The sequence below is a fragment of the Pleurodeles waltl genome, chromosome 2_2 (assembly GCF_031143425.1).
Source record: "Pleurodeles waltl isolate 20211129_DDA chromosome 2_2, aPleWal1.hap1.20221129, whole genome shotgun sequence".
In the NCBI taxonomy this organism is placed as follows: domain Eukaryota; kingdom Metazoa; phylum Chordata; class Amphibia; order Caudata; family Salamandridae; genus Pleurodeles; species Pleurodeles waltl.
In genome coordinates, this window is record NC_090439.1 from 1,139,876,593 (window position 1) to 1,139,900,051 (window position 23,459).

The window sequence follows — 23,459 nt, forward strand, 5'->3', positions numbered from 1 at the left end:
TTTTGCCCCGCTGGCTTGCTCCTGTCAGTTATATCCACCTGCCCCGGACTCCAATACAGCACCCAGGGGTCTCAGGTCGGCGCAGACCAGGGCCGCTCCACTCCGGCACCCAACTCCAACGGACCATCAGTCCCTCTACAGTCTCACCAAAGTCTACAGGGGTTCACCAGGGTACGTTTTCCTCTACTCACTCCGCTTCTTCCGTGTTTGCCAGGGCCCAGAGCTCCACCTCCAATCAAACAGCCTCGCGGTTTGCTCCCGGGACTCACCCTCACCCCGGCGTCGCGCCGTCCCCAATCCTTTCAGGGGGGCCACGCCCGTGTCCAAGAATAGCACCACAGGACGTGTCTACAGTTGGGCCATGGGGCCCCAACCGGCAACTCCGCCGCAGCGGCGGGACTCCTCTGGCGTCCCCCGCTGTCCTCGGGCCGACCGCCCTCGAGCCGCCTCGGTCCGCAGCCCCGCCCGGGGCCACAACCCCGATCGCGGGCTGGCCCCCGTATTCTCCTGGGGCCGCCCGCCTCCAGGAGCGCTGCCTCGCCGCACCCCGACTGGGCGCAACCACTCTCGGGCCCCTTCCGGCACTTCCGCAGCCGCGGGGGGACTCGTCCGGGGTCCCCCGCCGCCCGCTCCATCTGCCCTCACGCCGTGTCGGATCGCGGCCCCCAACCGGCAACTCCGCTGCAGCGGGGGGGACTCCTCTGGCGTCCCCCGCTGTCCTCGGGCCGACCGCCCTCGAGCCGCCTCGGTCCGCAGCCCCGCCCGGAGCCACGACCTCGATCGCGGGCCAGCTCCCGTATTCTCCTGGGGTCGCCCGCCTCCAGGAGCGCTGCCTCGCCGCACCCCGACTGGGCGCAACCACTCTCGGGCTCCTTCCGGCACTTCCGCAGCCACGGGGGGGGGGGCTCGTCCGGGGTCCCCCGCCGCCCTAATCCGTCTGCCCTCATGCCGCGTCAGATCGCGGCCCGACGCGAGGCCGCGGCCTCGGCCGCATGCCCAGGCCTCCGGCTCCCGAGCTCACCAACGGGCCGATTTCGCCCCCCGGCACTCTCTGGGGTCGCCGCGTGGGCCCACACTCGCTCGGCCACTTCCTCCGGCTCAGCCCCTCCGCTCGGATCTCGACAGGCCCGGAGAAGGCGCGCTTTTGGACATTTTCTCGCCGGCCCCTCCGGAGCGAGAAATTCCGGCGTGCGCCATCTCCGGGTCCTTGGCCACGCCTCAGAACAATTTTACACTAGTGAATGTTCAGAACTACCCCATTGCTTAAAACCTGACCATGTAGGTTCAGGCATAAAAGAGAAGACCATGAGATAACTGCGTTATCTAAAAAGAATCTATAATGAAAGTTACATGGCCTGTGTCCAAGCATTTCCTTAGAGCACACGCTGGAGGAGCAAAACAGACAAAGTTCCTCAGCTTCTAAAGAGTTAACAGATGCAACCCCTGAATGATCCATGTCTAACGGCAGAGTGATGAATTAATATGGCACTAAGATTAAGAAATAGCACCTTGCAAAAATGAGTAGAAAACACATTACCAAATTCAAAATGGTGTTTCACAGAACCTACAGATGGTAGAGAAGAGCATTATAGAGGAATAAACATTATTTAACAACACTACAGTGGCAAGACAAAACTGACATTTGGAAACATGCAAAAGGGAAATTCAGCAGCAAAAGACTGAAAAGGTCACTGATGAATTGCAAAAAGTGAGACTTCTAATGGGTGAAGTGAAAAAGAAATACTACAATTTTGCCTAAAAGAGGAGGAAGCCCTCCTTCTAAATGTACAGAGTTGGCACGAGTGTGCCACGTCATTGGCACATGCTAGATCTTTCGCTAATTTCACTCACTTTAGCTCTAGAGCCACAGCACAGTTCAGCAGATCAAGTGACGTGATGCTTTCTCAAGCAGTCAGATGAAACACGTGTGACCACAGACAGGATCTTGAGCAATGGAGAGGTTGGTAATACTGCTAATCTAACAACCAGGGGCCAGAATTACACAGATCTGAGAGGAGTGATAGCATTAAGAAAGGCATTCGACAGTGACAGCCATGCTGACCCTGCTATAGTGGAAGGAGCTGCCCATTTATAGAAGGCATGGGGGTTCACTATATGGCGACTAACGTTACCACCCTAGGAACAGATATGGGGTAGCAGAAGGTGACAGGAACAGTAAACAGAGACCCTAGAATCCAAAGCTGTGGAATGTTCCTAAAGTGTGCAGAAAAGTAGAGAACTACTCACCGACCTGAAAATGCTATGTGTACATTTTTTTTTTTTTAAATACAAAAAATAAAAAACAAACATGCAACTAACAAACAGATCCACACCTCCTAACCAGGAAAGTAGATTGTGAAGCGCAGAGGACAAGGCTGTGGCATGTGTGAAATGGCAACACACTCTACAGGAAAATTAAAGGTAGGACAACAGCTCAGACACTCATGGGGGCGGGGGGTGTAGTGGAGGAAGGACAGTTCTTACTTAATAGAGAATAGCCTGTGTTTTGGGTTGGTAATACAAAGACTGACATCATGCATTACAGCGCATGCTTATGAATATAATTATTGGAGTAACAGAATACACATCCTCAAATCAGCAGGTTGGAGGGAAAGGACGGGACAGTAACTGGGGTGGACAGACATTTTGTAAAGACTTTTCCGGAGAGTCAACAATACATGGTGGGTATATCTCTGGCCATGGTCTGGGGTGAGCTACACGTGGTAATATGGATATGAAATTACACATACAAATAAGATACTGGAATGCATATCCTAGTTCAATTAGTGGCACACAGCCTTCAAACATCAGATGAAATACCACTGAAGTTGTTTACCGCACTGTGTAACTTTTAGCCTGTTCCAACAAAATAGGAAGGATGCAAGAAAAAAAAATCATGGTTACTAACATGAAAGAGCCTTAAGATTGCAGGTCAGCTCACATCAACATCCCTGGTTCTGAGTGGGGTAAAGGGGTGAAGGCAAGTAAATCTGAAAAAGTAGAGCTCACTGTCGAAAATGTGCAACTGTGATCTCGGACTCTTCATTGATTAAAAAAAGCTTAGAACAATGTAATCTCCATGATGTCACCTGCATCATCTAATAAAAAAAAAACATAAAAATCTAGCAGAACATCCTAAATTACAGTACAAAAAGCTTCACAGTGTACGATTTCTTTGAACAGGCGGTTTTCCTTTTTCACATAATCTAGGGTGCACAGACAGGTTAAATAACAGTATAGGCCTAGCTCATGGAACAGCACGAGTAATACTTTCACTTGAAAGAGGTACTTGTAAAATAAACAAACAAAAAAGGGAATAACAACTGAACCACCCCTAAATACTCTGATACGTTCCTCTCTATACAAGCATTCTACCTTGAGACACTATGCATGAAGAACAGAAGGTGCAGAAACTATATCTTAAGGGGGTGCAATCTGATTAAATGTTTATGCATAAAACGAAGAGACTGTCTAGCTTCAACTTAAGTCACTGTGACAAGTTCGTAAAGCATGCAGATGCCCATAACTATTACCTGGCACTAATAAAACCACATAACTTGTGAAACACTGAAGGCCAGAAACAAAGAAGATCAGGAACGGAGGAAAACGTTTTTTTTTTTTTTGCCCTTTGCAAATTCAAGTATTGTCCAAGATAAAAAAAAAACAAACAAAAAAACCACACAATTGCATATTTTAACCAGAAACTACCAAAATGAGCATCCTCTTAGCTTCCTAACACCTGGAAAAGGGAAAGGATGCCGAACTCAAAGAGCACAGTGCAAAGGATTAATTTCTGAAAAGGGGATGTTCAGCTTTTCCCACAACTGGCATCTTCAACCCATAACTAACCAGGCTGCACATTAAGTTGCCAAATCAGATACGTAGGCTGTAGGAAAGCATCCTTTTTTACATGGATAGCCCCCACATTTGGTCTGGTTTATAAAGTCGCTTTGACTGTTTGTGCACTGGGCTTGCTAATTAGGTCCCCAGGGCCAGATCTCTTCACCCAAAACTGCACAGCTGTTTTGCACAATTGTCAAACTCTCTAGCTACCACTGTAAGTCCCTAGTAAATGGTACCCCTGGTACCTAGCGCCCGGGGTACTAAGGAAGTCTCTAAAGGCTGCAGCACCAATTGTGAGACCCTCCGGTACCCCTCACCAGTGCAGACTGCATGTGCTAGTGCAGGCTAAATTGAAAACACGACCTATCACACACCCTTGTGTGCCAGGCCCCCTATCACTGAATGTGCCAGGTGTAAGTCACCCTTAAATCAGGGTGCATCCAGGCACATGGGAGGGCATATATACACATGAGCAGATCTGCCCCTGCTATATTCTTCTATTCTGAGACATAGTAAGTGCACAGGGTAGCCATTTTAAATACATGTGGTGGACACTGGTCATTACGAGTTCCCCAGCTCTCTGAATCCTGGGATGTTTGGTATCAAACATCTCAGAATAATAAACCCACACTGATCTCAGTGATGTATTTATTAATAAATGCACACAGAGGGCACCTTAGAGGTGCCCCTTGAAAACCTACCAACTATGTGTGTTGACTGACTTTTCCTGACCAGTTCACCACAGATGCGTTTCTGGCCTTCCAAGGTGAGAGCCAGCGCTCTCAAGGGCCTGAGACAAAAGCCTGCTCTGGGCAGAGGTGTGACCTCCTCGCCCAGGTAGGATGGACATTCCAGGAGGTACCTTCAAAGGGCTTGGCACTTATGTAATAAAACCCAGGCCTCTCCAAATGTCAGAGATTGCAAACTCCCCTGTCCTGACCCCATGGTTACCGGCACCACAGGCGGGAAAATTAATTAAATTAGGAGGAGCGCCCATTTCATGCCAGTCTCACCCCTAAGGTGGGCGAGCTGAAGTGGACGCTACTTTTCAAATTCCTCCATTTTTCTTGGAAGGAATTATGCCGCTAGGGTTAAGGTTATGCCCACATTCCAGCGAACGTGCTCATAAGAAGGGTGTAGTCACCCTAAAGGTGGCCAGCCTATCGGCTACCACCTTGCACTCCCTGTAACACCCCTAAATAGAGTATTTAGATGGCAACCCTGAACCCTTGAAATCAAAGTTCAACAACCTAAGAAGACCTGGACAAACAAAAGCTGCACCTGCAGAAGAGGAAAAGAAGCAGCAGCTGACCTCTGGCCTGCCTGCTAACCTCAAAGGATCCTGCACTCGTCCAGCCTTTAATAAGGACTCACGTCTCCTATGGGCAGCAGACTTGTCTTTTAAAAAGAAACTCCAAAGAAAAGACTCTGCAGCTACTGGATTCCCAGAAACCAGACACCAGAAGTGACCACTTTCCCCAGATATCCACGACCTGAGGTGAAGCTAACTAACGGTATCAACATAGGTCCCCAGCTCCTCAGAGACCAAGTCCAGTGTGGTCTCACCTATCTTGGACTCTCCAGAGATGCCTACAGCCTCTGCACGCAGGCCCCTCACCCAGAGGCTTGTGGAGATAGAATATCCGACATCTCCAGCAACCCCAGCTGAGGTGGGTCACCGGTGCTAACAAATTCCCGGGCTCCTAAGAGCTCGAGTCCACCCTGGCTCCAACCCTGCTGGACTCCCCCACAACACTTGCAGCCTCAACACACAGGACGCCCAGACGGTGAGTGCTCCTGGATGTGAAAACCCAATGCCTAAAGAGACCTCTGCATCTGTCACCCCTGGGCACAGGAGAAGAGAACCAAAGGTGAATCCATGTCCCCGTGCACCCCACGTCTACTACCTACCTGTGTTGTCCCCGACTGGCTAGCCAAAGCATTTAGGACCAAACTTCCATAGAAAGCCATTGGGCACCAATCGCCTCACTGCACCTCTGCACCCGGCCGCCCCAGTGCTGCCCTGTGTGACCGGTTGGTGTTGTTCTGATCAGTGCCCAATACGTACCTTAACTCTCGGAGATTGTCTTCTTAAGTTGTTGTAACCCTGAACAGTGTTTTCCCCTATAGGATACCATTGAGAGAACTCTGAAAATTGCACTAAGTGTCTATTTCTGAAACTGCAAAGTATTTATGCTTAAACGTCTACATAACTGATTACAAAGTTCCTGGCTTTGAAACATATAAAAAGAAGTGTTATTTTTCTAAATTGGTCTTGGATTTATTCTTTGAGTGTGTGTCTCATTTATTGCCTCTGCGAGTACAACAAATGCTTAGCTCTACCCTCTGATAAGCCTAACTGCTCGCCCACACTATCACAATATAGAGCATTAGCCCTATTTACTTTTGCCTCTGCAATACCAATTGGACTCTCTGCACTTTGTACTTCATTTTAGTGCACTATATAGAGAGACAGCTTCCTACATAGGCAGACTAAATTTGAGAAATATTTCTTGGTCTAAGCAGGAAGGAACTGTGGTATGCATCATGGTCTTTGTGAAACTTTCAGGGAAAATGCAATATGATCACTATGCTCAACCTGAAAATTCAGGCAGTAGAGAAATATAGCTAGAGTGAGGGTGTGCCAACCATAAAGAACAAAAGGTTAACAGACTCATTGAGCTCCATAAAGATTATGATCTCTCTTTCCTCAAGTTAAGCTCAAGTTTTGTTCCAGCACACTAGTCTTTGCGGTAAACTATAATACAAAAATATACTAGGTACAGGGTCTGTAGCTTTAAAGATTACAGACTCTGTTCTGGAGAAAACACACAAGGCAGGAGTCACTGGGCTATAGCCTTGGGGTCATTTGCCTCTAATGTCCTGCGGCCTGTCCTATTATGGTTCTGCAAACTAGGCCACCTACAACCTCTTCAATACTTGACTTAGTGGTAGAGATGGTGAGCAGCCACATGCTTCTCAGGAAGGATTGTGTGGGACTGCTCTGGGTTAGCACTTAACATCACGCATAGCAGCACAATAAGATCAATGTCCAGCCCAGTGCTCCCCAGCAGCAGATTTAGAAAGATTTCCAGCCCAATGCTCCTCAGAGGAAAAGACAAGAACTTTATTGCACACAAAGGTAAAATGCCTGACATGGGGGTGAGTCCTAGCTGATTGAGTGGATCTACACCCTCTACGTGCTACATCCCATTCTACCTCTGTCTCTACCTCAGGGTTTGTGGTTTAGCTTCTAATAAGGTGCAGCACGCACCTTCCCACTACTCTTAGCACACACAGTCTCCAGGACACGGGGTCCACTGGAGTCTCTTGCACCTGTCCTTGGTTGGAGCAGCACGTGGTACTGGTGGGGCTCACTGGCATTAGGCAGGGCCTTCCCCACACAGTACATGACAATTCAGCTGGATGAGAGCAGCTGCCAGTGGAGCAAGATGTCCTCGGGAAGGCCGCAGCAGAAGCAGATGCTTACAGGTGTGTATGTTGGTCAATGTGGGCAGGCCCAAGGCTTCAGTTGGTCCAGTCCCGGCATTCTGGTGAGTCTTGGGATCAGCTGCATTAAGGACTCCCCAGTTAGAGACAGCTAGAAGTTCTCTTCTGCTGGTGTAGGATTTCAGACATAGTGATACTTCCAGGTACAGTCCTCAGATAAGACAACAGTCTCCTAACTGGGCACTGTAGTCTTCAGAACGTAGTGCCACGGGGAGATGACTTTGCATCATCGTCCTGTGACACTTCTGGATAATACAGCGTACTCTACTCATTACAGGTCCCTTCAGGACAGGTAGTCTTTGCTTCTGAGGAATAGGTTGGGACCACAAAGTACAGACTGGCAGTGCCATGTTCACACTATCCATGTTGAGGACACACATAGCAAGTGCCACAGCCAGGCTCTTACCCTAGCTTCTGCTGGGCCTACCAATCGGGCACACGGCTCTTGGTGCCTTGGCAGAGATCATGTGAGACCGCCCTACACACTTCTACAGAAATGGGGTTCCTTTGATGAACCTGCATAGACAGATCGGCACTCCCAGTAGAGATGGAGACTCTGCTGACTAAACCCTCACTGCACGGTCAATTACTGCTTCCCGTCCTGCAGTGCCACTTCCTTTCCTCTACTCTCACACAGGAAGTACTCCATGATTCCAAGGACAGGTTCAGCAATTACTTCTTCAGATCAGAATCTAGGTGATGTTCCCTCACATGTGAGGAGCTGGCTTTCATGCAGACACCAACCTTTGGTTGTGCAGTAGTCCTCCAAATACTCCGCGGAATACCCCATCCGTGGTCAAAGATAACTTAGAACTAAAAAAAGGGGATCAGCAGAACCCACTTTTAAATGTTTTTCACGGAGGGTGTGGAATCCAAAGCTAGTTTTATGGAACTTTTTTGGATTGATTTCTCTTTCATGTGTCCCAGTCAAGCCAATCAACCTGACCCAGTTTTTATATCAAGCGATGCTTTTCACAGCAGGGCATTCTCCAGGTAGAACACCAACCACTGAGGAACAAAATAGGTGCGAACAGGCTGAACTGTGGTTATTTACAACCACCCCCCAAAAGAGATCAGGAACAAAGGGTGGCTCCCTTCAAAGGAAGCCTTTCTCCCTGATAACAGACACTGCACAGTCCTCCTCATTCACCTGTCTTACCACCCACCAAATATCAGTACTGACCGTAAACAACTTCTAAGAGAACGTCTATGTCCTCTTCCCTCACTGAAGTTTTCGATTATCACCCCTTCTGCCCCATTAATGTCAGCAACAAACTTCAGGTTGTCTGGAGAAAGCAACCCCACCTTCTTCTTGTATCATGGCCTGGCAAGGGGATTCCAAAATGGAACTCACAGGCCTGTATCACTCTGGCTCAGGAACACACACTGCATACTAGCACATGCTCAGTATCTCGGGGTTGGGGTTTTAGGTTTACTGGGGGCAGTGAAACTTTAAGATCAATGGGCCAGTAGCCTCACATTCACAGGACTCCAGTAAAAAGGCAAGATCAGTATAACCATTTAAAAAGCACTGTATGCTTCCACCACCATAGTGCAGATGTGGAGCCTGTGACCAGAACAGTAGCCCTTCTGTCATTATGAAAAGTCGCTTTGTGCGCCCCTCCAGTTTTAAAACAAGTCCAGAACCTACCATAATCAAGAGCAGGCCTAAAGCTTTGCGCACATACTAGATTAGTGTGCCACGAGGCCAGAATCCAAAAACAGGATCACAGATTCTCACAGTTATGGCACCTAGTGCAGGTGACACAACTGTACATCATGCAGTTGACATTACTGCACAAACCGGGGTTAACAACTGGGTGAACGAACAGGGAGGTAAAGTAGGGAAATGAAAATTATTGTTCACGGATAACAACAAAATATGAACAATAATAAGAAAAGTATTAGGTCTGGCCAAATGAATAGTGAAAGCGTTTTTGGTGGCAGGAGTAAAAGTGTTGGATGGAACAGCAATTCATATTGCTTGTCATGCCCTATTCTTGGCATCTGATTTGGATTTTCACAGTTCAGGTTATTTTAAAAGATTCTGCTTCACTTCAATGGGCATATTCCTCGGTGCACATTCTAACAGAGCCCGAGACAAGCAGAAACATCTTTGGTCTTGTGCACATTTCCAAATATTCAACTGTAAAGAGTTAACTAGTCAGTAAAGACACAGCCATTCCAAAAGGACAGTAATGAGGTTATTCTTCCCACAGTTTTCTCGGAAGCAGTTACCTATATTGTCCTACTCTATAATCGTAATCCTTCGTTTAATGTTAATGTCTGGGATTAAGATAATACCTGGATACACTATTGCTTAACTAGGACATGCTTTTCATGCTAAAATGCTGCCCAAGGTTCTTGTTTGGGTACTCTGCAGACACATCGATTTAGAATGGTCATCTTGAATTAGGCAGTTTTCCACTAATGCAATGGTGGCATATTGTATTTTTAGCTCACTAAATAAATATTTCCAGTTGTTTGGATCATCAAGGGATGAAAATACAAGGGGGGGCGTGCCTTGCACACAATGGAGTAGGCAGCAGAGGACAGCTCTGCGCACCTCGAACCTATCCAGCCCTATCCTGTCGCCCAAACACCAAAACCAGGGGGGAAATAGTATGCACATAAACCCCTGAAGCAACATATATAAGTGAACAGCACTCATCAAGGTCCGAGAAGATGCAGAGTTGATGAGGCTTGGAGCCTGCGTGGTTCGGTAAGATGGCAGACAAGCGCTCCATGTCCCGGCCTTAACGGATACGCCCTGCTGGCACCGCAGAGACACCTAATTGCACCACAGGAATCTCTGCCTGCCAGCCCCGGCAGAACACACCTGCAACCAGGTTGGGGAATGGTCCAAGAGGTGGCTTCATAAGGGCTGGCTCAAACCCCCACCCCGGAGAGTGACGCCCCTCTTTCACTGAGCAGATCATTTGGAGGCTGGTGGGGCCTGATGGGCGAGAGGCACTGATAGGGCCCCTCCTCTCCAGGCCACTGCAAGGGTACGAAAACTGGGCGGTGTCCGCTTTGGGGCCATACCACACACCCATATATGGCGACATTCCACTGTGGGACACTACCATCCCTGTGAAGCTACTGGGAACGTCCTGCGGCACCAGAGCAAACAATGCCCACACTGACCAACTAGATGAGGAAATTTATCATGGGCAAAGCTGGGAAGAAGCGGGATAAGGAGGCTGCAAGTAACAGCTGCTAGTGCGGGGGTAACTCCTTGGAGAGACTGCATGGATACGCCTCCCTGGGTGCCACCCTGGGCCCGCCCAGGCATCCAACACTCCAGGACATTTTCCAAGCCATAACAGCTACTTGTGAAGTCCTTGAACCAAAATTGACTCACTAGGGTGGATTTGAACCTACTCCAGGATGATCATCACCCCCCCACCCCGGTCAAATGGTGATAGCCAGAGTACTTTTCGATGAAGTCAGAGACTACATCCCGGGCCAAGCACGCAAGAAAGGGGCCAAGTTGGTGAACAACAGCGAGGTGCACATATACCCAGACTTCTTCAGTGAAATACAGTACAGGTCACTGTAGAAGGCACCTGCTTTTTCAACTACACACAAGAGGTCTAGGAACGGCTTGACCTCCACCAACAGCCAGGCCCAAAAAGTGAACGCAGTCCACCCAAAAAAAAAAAAAAAAAAAAAAAAATCGCAGACCCAAGAGACTGCAGCAAGAAGTTTACCAATTCAGCCGCCCCAACCCATGAAAAAGCCCAACTAGAATGAAGACGAGTGATGGAGGGGGTGGCTTCCCACAGTGGCTCCGGCACGGCCCAGTCATCCCATCTGGATCATGGGCCTGCAGAAGGCTCCGACTAGGACAGCCTCCCTAGCGACTCGAAAACGCCCATCCTGCAATGACCCCACGTTACACCTGGGACATCAGATGATATTATCTAACTTATATTTGGGGGGGGGGGGGGTAGGCAGGGGACTCCAGTGGGAGATATAGGCTTAGCAAGATAATCACTGAGCATCGGGGGTAAACAAAGTAAGTGGATAGGCACCCTGTGGTACCTGGGTTACCAACTTCATTGAAAGGGCTGGGCGGGAGGCCTGAAGGCAGACGTTCTCACACCACCTGAACTTGCCTCGACTGTGTAATACTCTGTAGGACACCTGCAGAAGATTTTTTTAATTTCTTTTGATGTTCTGATGAGGGGACGAATTCCGCTTGTCCTGGGCATTGAAAGTTGGACTATAGTTATAGTGGAGACCCAGAGAGTCACAGCCATTTAAGTATCGTACAAATAGTCCTATCTAAGCACCCTACCAGATATGGAGACGTGAATGGGAGGGGGCCACTACTTACGAAACACTGCTAATGCCGGCACCTACACATCTAGATTCCTCTAATAGAACATTAGGGGAATGCATACCATGTTTAAAAGGTATAAAGTGCTAGCCTACCTTAATATGCAACGCATACAACTGGCACTCCTTTAAGGGACCCATTTAACAGAAAAAGAAGGACAGGCCCTGCAAAGGCGTTGGTGAGGCCAGCTTTATAATACTAAGTATTTGGCCTTTGCCAGTGGGGTCCTCATCTGGGTAAGAGTAGGCGTACCCTTTCAGTTAACCAAACAACTGACTGACCCTGAAGGTCGATATGTACGAATAACGGGTAGGCTGGAGGGTCAGGACCTTACCATAATTAATGTCTATGCACTTAACTCTGATCAGAGGTCCTTTCTTGCAGGCCTCTTAGGCACTTTTGAGCCATACTTCACACAGTCAACATTAAATCGGAGGGGACTTTAGTTGCATAGTGGATCCACACCTAGATAGATCTCATCCCCCATTACTTGACTCATCAACGTTTAGTCTGGTTAATGCGGTCTTAGAGTGGCAGACACAATGGGTACTAGTAAACACCTTGAGAAGACGCAACCACGAGATAGAGAATACTCTTGCTTCACGAGCTACATGTTAGACTGGACACTTTCCCAGGTGTGCAAACACAGGTCTCATACTCTGAATATCTGGCAGCACGATCTCCGACCATAATCAATTTCTTCTAAACTTAACCTGGTATCAGCCCCTAACCAGGATTTCCAAGTAGAGAGGGCAACCGGACATAGACAGTGCAGCATTTTGCGGAAAACACAGGAACTGATTCATCCTTACAACTAGAATGGGGTGCCTTTAAAATAGTGATACGGGGACACTGCATGGTGTGCTCAATGGGAATTAGGCAGATCTTGTTGATCGAAATCCTGATGGCAGAATTGCATCTTCGAGACCTTGTAAGGCGCCGCCCCAACCATCCTGATCTGCACCAGTCTCTACTGGTGCAGAGAGAGGAGGTAGCAGTCCAAGTAGAGAACCTGCAATGCTTTGATTACTGGGGCTATATGGTCAGCACACATGCCAAGCAGGATCGTGCAGGCTCACTGTTGGCCTGGCTGGCAAACCCAATAAAGCGTGGGACTCCCATACTGGAGATGGGGACGGAGAGGATAATTGCATATATAGCCAGGATGGAGTCAACAATGTGTTTTACCGATAGTACTCAGGGCGGGTAATGGTAAACCTGCTGCGGGTCCAGGCCTTCCTATCTGGTTTACCAATACCAAGCTTATCTCTGGAGGAGGTGGATGAGCTTTTGGGGGGTCGGGGGGGCCTCCCAGCCAAATTCTATGCCACCTACCCAAATGAATTAGCCTCAAAGCTGGAGACCTTGTACAATGCTGCAAGGGCGTCAGAAGCCCTCCACTCTCAACAACTGAGGCAGTTATCATCCCCTTGCTGAAGCCAGAACTGTCCATGTTGAACGTGGACTACAAAATTCTAAGTAAGATCTTGGTAACCAGCCTCCTCCCACACATGAAGAAGCTTGTTCATGCTGATCAAGCTGGCTTCATTCCGGAGCGTAACACAGCCCTTAATACAAGGAGATTGCTAACTCATGGAAATATGGGCATAAGATCCGACAACAGGTACAGTGTTCGTGGTTGACTTCGAGAAGGCCTTTGACAGTCTGGAGCAGGGGTATCGCTATGAAGTTCTGTACCATATGAAGTTGGGGCCGAATTTCCTTAAGTGGAACAAGTTGCTCTATACCAACCCCAGGGCATGGGTCAGAACGGGCCACATGATCTCTGATACATCTCTGGTAGCAAGGGGAACCCGACAGGGGTGCCCTTTGTCCCCTTTGCTTTTTGCCTTGGCTATAGAGCCACTGGCATCGGAGGCAGACAATGCTTATTGGAGCATCAGTGATGTCGAGCACTGGCATTGAATCTCCCTATATGGGGATGACCTACTGGTGTTTCTGCAGAACAGATGGGAGGATCTGGACAGGGCTAGGGCAATGATGGAGCGGTTTGGCTCCATGTTGGGCCTCCGAGAAAATTGGCAGAAATCCCGTCTCTTCCTCCTGGCCACGGAGGGTCGTCCTCCAGGGGATACCTGGCTACTTCAGTGGGAGCCAAGATGTCTGCCCTACTTAGGAGTCCAAATCTGTCATGATTGATCAGACATCCTGGAAGGGAATGTTGGAGCAGCAATTCGGTCTCTAAGAAGCTGCATTTACTTTTGGAAGACACCGTTGTTGTCGGTGATGGACAGAATAGCCTTATTGAAGATAATGACCCTTCTGCAGCTCCTATATTTCTTTGGGAGGCTCCTCATCTTGGCACCCCTGGGCAGTCTTCAGGGACCTTGCCACTTTGTCAACTGCCCTCATCTGGGGTTCGGGTCGCCGCAGAGTTGCTATCAGCACTTTGAGGCACCCAGTGCTGGAATGCGGCCTGGTGGTGCCGAACTTCAACTCATATTATTTAGCATTGCAACTCCAGTGGTTGGTGGTCTAGTCTGGCTGGCTTGTAGGCGCATACCCGGGCAGGAAGTGGACCCTTTGGGCGAACGTGTAGGGAGCTTGTGCAGGTGTTGCTCCAAGTGAAACAGCCTTGGCAGATAAAGCCATCGGTTCTCAGAGGGGTTACACAGTGCTGGAAACGTTGCCTGTGCAAAACAAATGCCAAGACTCCTTATTTGCCCAACTTGCCCCATGCTGAATAAGTGGAACTCCCTCACGGTGGCGACTGCAGGGCCCTGGAGGAGTGGGGGGCTGCTGGGTGACCACTGTCGGCCACCTCTATCGTGCTAGGGAACTTTTCCCCTTTGAGGAATTCTGGGATGAATTCGGACTGCCCCAAGGGCACTTCCTGATGCATACAGGGATTTCAGCAGCAATCTGAAAACACTGTCAAAATGGCACAGTTGAACCTCCGCCTTTTACCAGTTGCTGATATATAGTCCTTTCCTTTGGAGCCTTTGAGACGGTTACATGCCTCTACAGAGCCATTGGAGCAGAAGTACACCATCCTCTGGAGAAATAGATGGGGAGACAACTTGGGCGATCCGATATGCAGGAGTGATAGGAACAAGGTAGTGCATATAAACCCTAAAGTGTCAAGGAACACATGTTTAAACTAATAAACTTTTAAATATTACACTGAGCAGATCTAACCCCTGAGCGCATCCATAGATATTTTCAGGTAACTGATGCAGCCTGTCAGCGTTGTGGAGAACTTCATGCGAACTTGCTACATATGCTGTGGACATGCCTGACGCTGACCGAGTTTTGAGGGAGGTTCCTGGGGCGCTTACGACCATATTAGAAAAAGATACCTTGTACCCTGGGCCAAGTCACGTAGTTTCACCCACTCAGCTCTAGTCTAACAAGGACTCTTCCACCTTTCATGGGGTCTATCGGGGACCCGGGTCCCAGCACACCTTCAGGGCCCAGTGTCCCCTCTCCACTGTCAGTAATGCCACACCACACGGAGGCACCCTAGATTAAATCCAGTCACCTTCAGTGTCCGCTCCTGGAAGCGTTCCAAGCTCCAGGTCCTGAGGGCCAGCCCTGCCTCAGCTTAGGGCCCTCGTCAATCTTCAGGCCCCAAAGCCAGGGTCTGCCCCTATCACGCTCACCTCAGGGGCCCTGGCGCACTGCATCCTCCGCCGCAGAACCCGGGGAGCTCCAAGCTCGGCCGGGCTATGCCCCTCCACTCGACTGGCCCCTGAGCTCCAGCAAACATGCAGGCACGTCCGCACTCCAGGCTCGATACACCGGGCAGCGCACTGCACGGGCAGAGGGAGACAAGCTTCTCCCACCTCTGAGATACTCTTTGCAATCATTAAAGCCAAGTTAGTGAAATTAATAGAAAAACAAGAGTTTACATTTTCTAAGGAAAACAAAAATGTGAGGCTTTATGAACAAGTAGCCTGTAAAACATCTATCAAATGCAAAGCACTGAATGAAAAGGAAAGCTGAAAATGTCAACAGAAGCAAACACTACAATATAATAGACAACTTCTAAATAATCCTAATAAGTCTTTCTCTAGCCATGTTTATTGCAGCTTTCTCTGGTAGTCATAATACAGCATTTCTGAGAAACTGAACATAAACCTCTGTTTCATTATATTCTTCACTTACTCTTCAGAATGTCAAAAGAGCAAACCAAATGAACGCATGCCAGCAAGGGAGCAGAGACAGATTAATCCCCAATGACAATTCTTGATTCTGACTATCAAAGCTTAAAATTACACAACAGGTTCCCCTTTCACCCCATATCCATCTTGCCTCAACTATGCTCCACCTAGCACTCGATCATATTTTGTTTTCCTCTACCACCAGAAGCAGGTAGGATGAATTGGGGCGAGTCACGAAGGTAGACTAAGACCAGACAATGAAGCAGGACTGGCTTTAGTGGATTGCTTCAATGATGCAATTCTCCTCCATTTCCCCGGCCACACACACTAAACAATAAACATATAAAAACAAGCATTCGTCAAATATGCAACGAAATATTTTACTTATTTCACAAACAAATAATTAAATCTAAATCTTAATGGGAGGGTTGGAGCGTTTCTAAATTCAATTGAGGACACTCGGTTCTATATTCTGTCTGAAGTACTTGCACTGCTCCCATTAATCTGAGGATGCTAACAATGTATAGCCTCCAGTTTCAAACTCCTTCACGTTTAAAGAAAGTTTTAAGTGTATTGATTTTACGTTTTGCTTTTTTTATTTAAATGCACTTAATTAACTTGTTATTTATTTTTCTAAGCAGCCACAAACCCCCTCATAAGGTTTCACAGACCCCCGGGGTTTAAGAACCAGTGTCCTAGGGCCACACCTCTGCTGAAAGGCACTCTTTTTTCAGATGCACTTAATGCCTCAATCAAACCGGCACCCTCTGCTCTTTAACCCCTTCTGTGCAGTGGACGTAATGGTTACATCCTGCGGCACAGTGCTCGTGTGCCCAAGAAGTACCCATTACGTCCTGGACACAGAGCCCAGACGGAGCGCTACCCCCCCCAAGGTAGGGATGGAAGGGGAAGTCCTTCCCCTGCCACCCCAACCCCCCACGTAGTGACATCAGCGCGCTTCCAGTGCGAGTAGAGAGAAACAGGTGAGTTTCTCTGCTGGAGGGTGGGGGGTTTGGAACAAAGAGGCACCGGGGAAAGGAAAGGCATTTCCTTTCCCCTGGTGTCTCTGAGTATTCCTGCTGTCCCATTGCATTGCGATGGGGCAGCAGGAATGCCCACTAGATGTCAGGGATTATTTTATTTTTTTTTATATTTCTTATGTTTTGCTTCGGGGAGCGGCCCCTTGGGCAAGGGTCGCTCCCATTTGGGGGCATGTTTGTTGTGGCCATTTCTGCCCCCCTTGGGGGCAGATCGGCCTATTATTTTTAGGCTGATCTGCCCCCAAGGGGGGCAGGATCCACTAGACGCCCGGGTTTATTATTTTTTTATATTTCTTATGTTTTGCATCGGGGAGCAGCCCCTTGGGCCCCTTTCTTCCATCGCAAGATCAGCGACCTCCACGACAGCTTCGGACGCCAGACCCAACCATACACCACTGAACCCGCTTCCCCGGACATCACCCTCAACAACTGGACCCACATCAACACGGAAGAAACCAAATCCATCATGAACTCTATCCACTCCGGCGCCCCTTCGGACCCCTGCCCGCACTTCATCTTTAACAAAGCCGACGACATCATCGCCCCGCACCTCCAGACCGTCATCAACTCTTCTTTTTCTTCTGCTACCTTCCCCGAATGCTGGAAGCACGCTGAAGTCAACGCCCTACTAAAGAAACCTACGGCTGACCCAAGCGACCTGAAAAACTTCCGCCCCATCTCTCTTCTACCTTTCCCAGCCAAGGTAATAGAAAAGACCGTCAACAAACAGCTGACCACCTTCCTGGAAGACAACAACCTGCTCGACCCTTCACAAACCGGATTCCGAACCAACCACAGCACGGAAACCGCCCTCATCTCAGTCACAGACGACATCAGAACCCTGATGGACAACGGTGAAACAGTCGCCCTCATTCTCCTCGACCTCTCGGCTGCCTTTGACACCGTCTGTCACCGCACCCTAATCACCCGCCTACGCTCCACCGGGATCCAAGGCCAGGCCCTGGACTGGATCGCCTCCTTCCTCGCTAACCGCTCCCAAAGAGTTTACCTCCCTCCGTTTCGCTCAGAACCCACCAAGATCATCTGCGGCGTACCTCAAGGCTCATCGCTCAGCCCGACACTCTTCAATGTCTACATGAGCCCCCTCGCCGACATCGTACGCAAGCACGACATCATCATCACCTCCTACGCCGACGACACCCAACTTGTACTCTCCCTCACCAAGGACCCCGCCAGCGCCAAGACCAACCTACAAGAGGGTATGAAGGACGTCGCAGATTGGATGAGGCTCAGCCGCCTAAAGCTGAACTCTGAAAAAACGGAAGTCCTCATCCTCGGCAACACCCCGTCCGCCTGGGACGACTCCTGGTGGCCCACGGCCCTCGGCACCGCACCGACCCCCGCAGACCACGCCCGCAACCTCGGCTTCATCTTGGACCCTCTTCTCACCATGACCAAGCAAGTCAACGCCGTGTCCTCCGCCTGCTTCCTCACTCTCCGCATGCTCCGCAAGATCTTCCGCTGGATCCCCGCCGACACCAGAAAAACCGTGACCCACGCCCTTGTCACGAGTCGCCTGGACTACGGCAACACCCTCTACGCCGGGACCACCGCCAAACTCCAAAACCGTCTGCAACGCATCCAAAACGCCTCGGCCCGCCTCATCCTCGACGTACCCCGCAACAGCCACATCTCCGCACACCTGAGACACCTGCATTGGCTCCCAGTCAGCAAAAGGATCACCTTCCGTCTTCTCACCCACGCACACAAAGCCCTCCACAACAAGGGACCGGAATACCTCAACAGACGCCTCAGCTTCTACGTCCCCACCCGCCCCCTCCGCTCCGCTGGCCTCGCACTTGCTGCCGTCCCTCGCACCCGCCGCTCCACGGCGGGTGGGAGATCCTTCTCCTTCCTGGCGGCCAAGACCTGGAACTCCCTCCCCACCAGCCTCAGGACCACTCCGCTTTCTGGAGACTCCTAAAGACTTGGCTGTTCGAGCAGCGATAACCCCCCCTTTCCCCCCTAGCGCCTTGAGACCCGCACGGGTGAGTAGCGCGCTTTATAAATGTTAATGATTTGATTTGATTTGGGCAAGGGTCGCTCCCATTTGGGGGCATGTTTGTTGTGGCCATTTCTGCCCCCCTTGGGAGCAGATCGGTCTATCATTTTTAGGCCAATCTTCCCCCAAGGGGGGCAGAATCCACTACACGCCAGGGATTTTTGTTTTGTGTATATTTCTAATGTTTTGCGTCGGGGAACGGCCTCTTGGGCAAGGGTCACTACCACTTTGGGGGCATGTTACCTGTGGCCATTTCTGCCCCCCCTTGGGGGCAGATCAGCCTATTATTTTTAGGCTGATCTGCCCCCAAGGGGGGCAGAAACCACTAGAACGCCAGGGATTTTTTTGTGAATGTTTATTTATGTGGGGGGTGTCCCCTTGGGCAAAGGGCGGCCCCCCGCCGAGGGGGGCATCGAACTGTTGGCCATGGAGAGAGAGAGAGAGAGAGAGAGAGAGAGAGAGAGAGAGAGAGAGAGAGAGAGAGAGAGAGAGAGAGAGAGAGCGCGCTTCAAAGCCTGGGCTGTGTGTGGTTGTTTCAAGAATTACCACACCCAGAAGAATTACTGGGAACAACCATGAGTGTAAAATGCCCGTTTTGTATTTTCATGTGTTCAGTTTCATGGTTGGCATTTCTGTCATGTACTTAGTTAGAGCTTTTGTGTTTGTAGTTTTGTAATTATTTCTAATTAGTTAGTGGTTTCTTTGTTTAATAAAAATTAAAAAAAAAGAGATGCCATTGTGTGTGGAGTGGCGCTTGGCTGACGGTGTACATATTGACTTGCTGTTGGCTACTATAACACACTGCCAGCCAAACACCAGTCCACACACTCCCATCAGCTGGTGTGATAGCTGTATCAGGCATGTGGGCGTATGTAAGTGATGGGCCCTTGAGTGGCGCTGTCTGTCGATGCGAGTGTTGAAATGTGCTGGGCCCGTGGCTGGCGGCATGAATGGTCTTGTGCATGTCATGTATGAAAGGTGTGTGAATGGACTGTAAAGCGGTTGGTGCCTTGCCGTGGCTTTACAGCTCACGAACTGTGAGTCATTGGTTCAGTTTTTTGGCCTTCCAGTTATTAACAGTGCATTTCATTTTTGCGAAATCTCTTGTTAATAACATTTGATCCACTGAACCATCACTCACCCTCGTGCCAAATCCAACCAGTATGTGTGGTAAAAATGACAAAACCTGCTCCTCTGCAATCAGGCGTCACAGCACACCTGTGACACGCTAGGTGCCTCGGGTGGGACCCCGATGATGAAGCATGCCACCAACTTAGTTGGTGGGTGAGGGGTCTTTTTAACATAACCTAAGTCTGTTTCTTTTTACAATTTTAGTGTTTGGAACATCACATAAGTATGTGGACACACCAAAATGATCTATTGTAAAACTACCTATGTTTTGGGGGAGGAGGGGGGGGGGGGACCTATGGTTTTGGTCCCGGGTGCGGCCTTCATCTTGGGAAACCTACCAAACCCAGACATGTTTTAAAAATAGACACCCCAAGGAGTCCAAGGAGGTGTGGCTTGCCTGGATCCCCCAACATTTTCTTACCCAGACTTCTCGGAAAACCTCACAATCTGCATTAAAAAAAACATTTTTTTCCTCACTTTTCTTTGTAGGATCACTGCTGCGGCACACATTTCCTACCACCCAGCATTCCCCCTCAGTCCCCCAAGTAAAATGATACCTCACTTGCATGGGTCCCTAAAGCAGAGTCAGCCTAAAAGATGTATAAAAGAAAAATATTTGCTTATCAACTCGCTGTGCTATCCCCTCAATCTCTACAAGTTTTTGGCCTTTTTCTGTTGCAGGCACCTGGCCCACCCCCACAAGTGAGGTACAATTTTTATCGGGAGACTTGGGGGAACGCTGGGTGGAAGGAAATTTGTGGCTCCTCTCAGATTCCAGAACTTTCTGTCACCGGAATGAGAGGAAAAGGTGTTTTTCGGCCAAATTTTGAGGTTTGCAAAGGATTCTGGGTAACAGAACCTGGTCAGAGCCACACAAGTCACCCCATCTTGGATTCCCCTAGGTGTCTAGTTTTCAAAACTGCGCAGGTTTGCTAGGTTTCCCTAGGTGCCGGCTGAGATAGAGGCCAAAATCCACAGCTAGGCACTCTGCAAAAAACACCTCCGTTTTCTTTGTGAAAATGTGATGTGTCCACGTTATGTTTTGGGGCATTTCCTGTCGCGGGTGCTAGGCCTACCCACGCAAGTGAGGTACTATTTTTATTGGGAGATGTGGGGAAAAAACACAGAATAGCAAAACAAGTGTTATTGCCCCTTGTCTTTCTCTACATTTTTTCCTTCCAAATGTAAGATAGTGTGTAAAAAAGACGTCTATTTGAGAAATGCCCTGTAATTCACATGCTAGTATGGGCACCCCGAAATTCAGAGATGTGCAAATAACCACTGCTACTCAACACCTTATCTTGTGGCCATTTTGGAAATACAAAGGTTTTCTTGATACCTATTTTTCACTTTTTATATTTCAGCAAATGAATTGCTGTATACCCAGTATAGAATGAAAACCAACTGCAGGGTGCAGCTCATTTACCTAGGGTTCTTGATGAACCTACAATCTCTATATATCCCCGCAACCAGAAGAGTCCAGCAGACGTAACGGTATATTGCTTTCAAAAATCTGAGATCGCAGGAAAAAGTTACAGAGTAAAACGTGGATAAAAATGGCTGTTTTTTTCACCTCAATTTCAATATGTTTTTATTTCAGTTATTTTCTGTAGGAAACACTTGTAGGATCTACACAAATGACCCCTTGCTGAAATCAGAATTTTGTCTACTTTACAGAAATGTTTATTTTAGCTTTCTGGGATCCAGGATTGGTTTCTCACCCATTTTGGTCACCAACTTGAAGGAGGCTGAAAGCACAAAAAATAGTGAAAATGGGGAATGTCCCAGTAAAATGTAAAAATTGTGTTGAAAAATTGGGTTTTCTGATTCAAGTCTGCCTGTTCCTGAAAGCTGGGAAGATGGTAATCTTGCCACCACAAACCCATTGTTGGTGCCATTTTCAGAGGAAAAACCACGAGCTGCCTTCTGCAGCCCTTATTTCCAATTTGTTTGAAAAAACAACATTTTCACTGTATTTTGGCCAATTTCTTGGCCTCCTTCAGGGGGACCCACAAAGTCTGGGTACCTCTAGAATCCCTAGGATGTTGGAAAAAAAGGACGCAAATTTGGCGTGGTTAGCTTATGTGAACAGAAAGTTATGAGGGCCTAAGCGCGAACTGCCCCAAATAGCCAAAAAAGGGCTCAGCACTGGGGGGGGAAAGGCCTGGCAGCGAAGGGGTTAAGATACCTCTCCCCTCCCGTCTCTCTACCTCTTCGACTACATGGTCGCCCTCCTCCGTTTGAGCAGTCCCTCCCCTGATTGACACTCTCACATAACTCCCCCCTCCGGTGCCACCTCCGCCCCCGTCCCCGTCCGCCGCCGCCGCTCACCTCGCTCCTCCGCGGGTCACGCGCTCCCGCATCTGCCGCCGCCGCCACCCTTCAAACAGCCGAGCCACTGGCTCGCGAGCCCAGAACACGTCCGGGTCACGTGACGCGCGCCGAGTGACAGCGGCGGAGACTGAGAAAGGACTAACGGCGCGGCGCCGGGGCGCCTGACGGCCATGATTGAAGGACGTCTTTTGTAACTGTTTGGAGAGGCTCGTCAACCGATTTTCTAAGAAATGTTTTTAAAAGTCTTTTTATTTGTAAAAGACATACGCATTTTGAAGTAATATTTTATGTACAGTTAATATAAGCATATATATCTATGCTTCATATAAAGAAACCACAGAAAATAAGAATCTTAAATTCGTTTTTATTATTTTAACACTCACGTGAAATTATCTGTACGCCTGTGTTCTCTCACAGCGGCTGTTTCTTTTCGGAAGGGTCGTATCCCACGTGCTTCCCTAGTTGCACGAGGCCCAGCCCGGAGGGCGGGACAGCCTGTCAGATGACGTCACGTAGGCAGCGCGCGAGCTGCAGGCACCCGAACAGGTTATTATTATGATAAAACCGCACCAATAAATACCAACAAAAACCGGCTCCAACCTTTGCTTCACTATATACAACTAAGGCTAAACTGGCATCTTGAGTGAGTACTTGCACCTCCCGGCAGGAAGACCGCAACAAGTTGTTTACGAGCTGCCGTGTGACTGCGGCCGGTGTTCTGACGCTTGACGCTCCCCCGTCCGAATCTGCCCCCCCTACGTCAGAGGGGGCTTGTTCATTCAGCTGCTTTCTGAATGTTTCAGCTCAGGTGCCCGTCTCCGCTCCCCCAGCGCGATGTTGCGCATGCGCGAGGGCTCACAGCAACACAGATTCAAACGAGGAGTTTAACCCCTTCGCTGCCAATGTTTAACCCCGTCGCTGCCAATGTTTAACCCCTTCGCTGCCAATGTTTAACCCCGTCGCTGCCAATGTTTAACCCCTTCGCTGCCATTGTTTAACCCCTTCGCTGCCAATGTTTAACCCCGTCGCTGCCAATGTTTAACCCCTTCGCTGCCAATGTTTCACCCCGTCGCTGCCAATGTTTAACCCCTTCGCTGCCAATGTTTAAC

General features: G+C 49.1%; 1 protein-coding gene across 5 annotated transcripts in view; it reads right to left on the reverse strand.

Moving 5' to 3' along the window:
* Positions 1 to 23,106, reverse strand: part of HGH1 (HGH1 homolog) — a 93,455-nt gene extending 70,349 nt beyond the window's left edge. Inside the window, exon 1 of one of the 5 annotated variants that reach the window (XM_069221047.1) lies at positions 22,734 to 23,106. The gene's annotated coding sequence lies outside the window, so the exon portion shown is untranslated. Of the gene's footprint in view, positions 1 to 22,226; positions 22,459 to 22,733 lie in introns of those variants that run through there. The other 4 variants (XM_069221048.1, XM_069221045.1, XM_069221049.1 and 1 more) reach the window with 4 other exon arrangements.
* Positions 23,107 to 23,459: the final 353 nt, after the last annotated feature.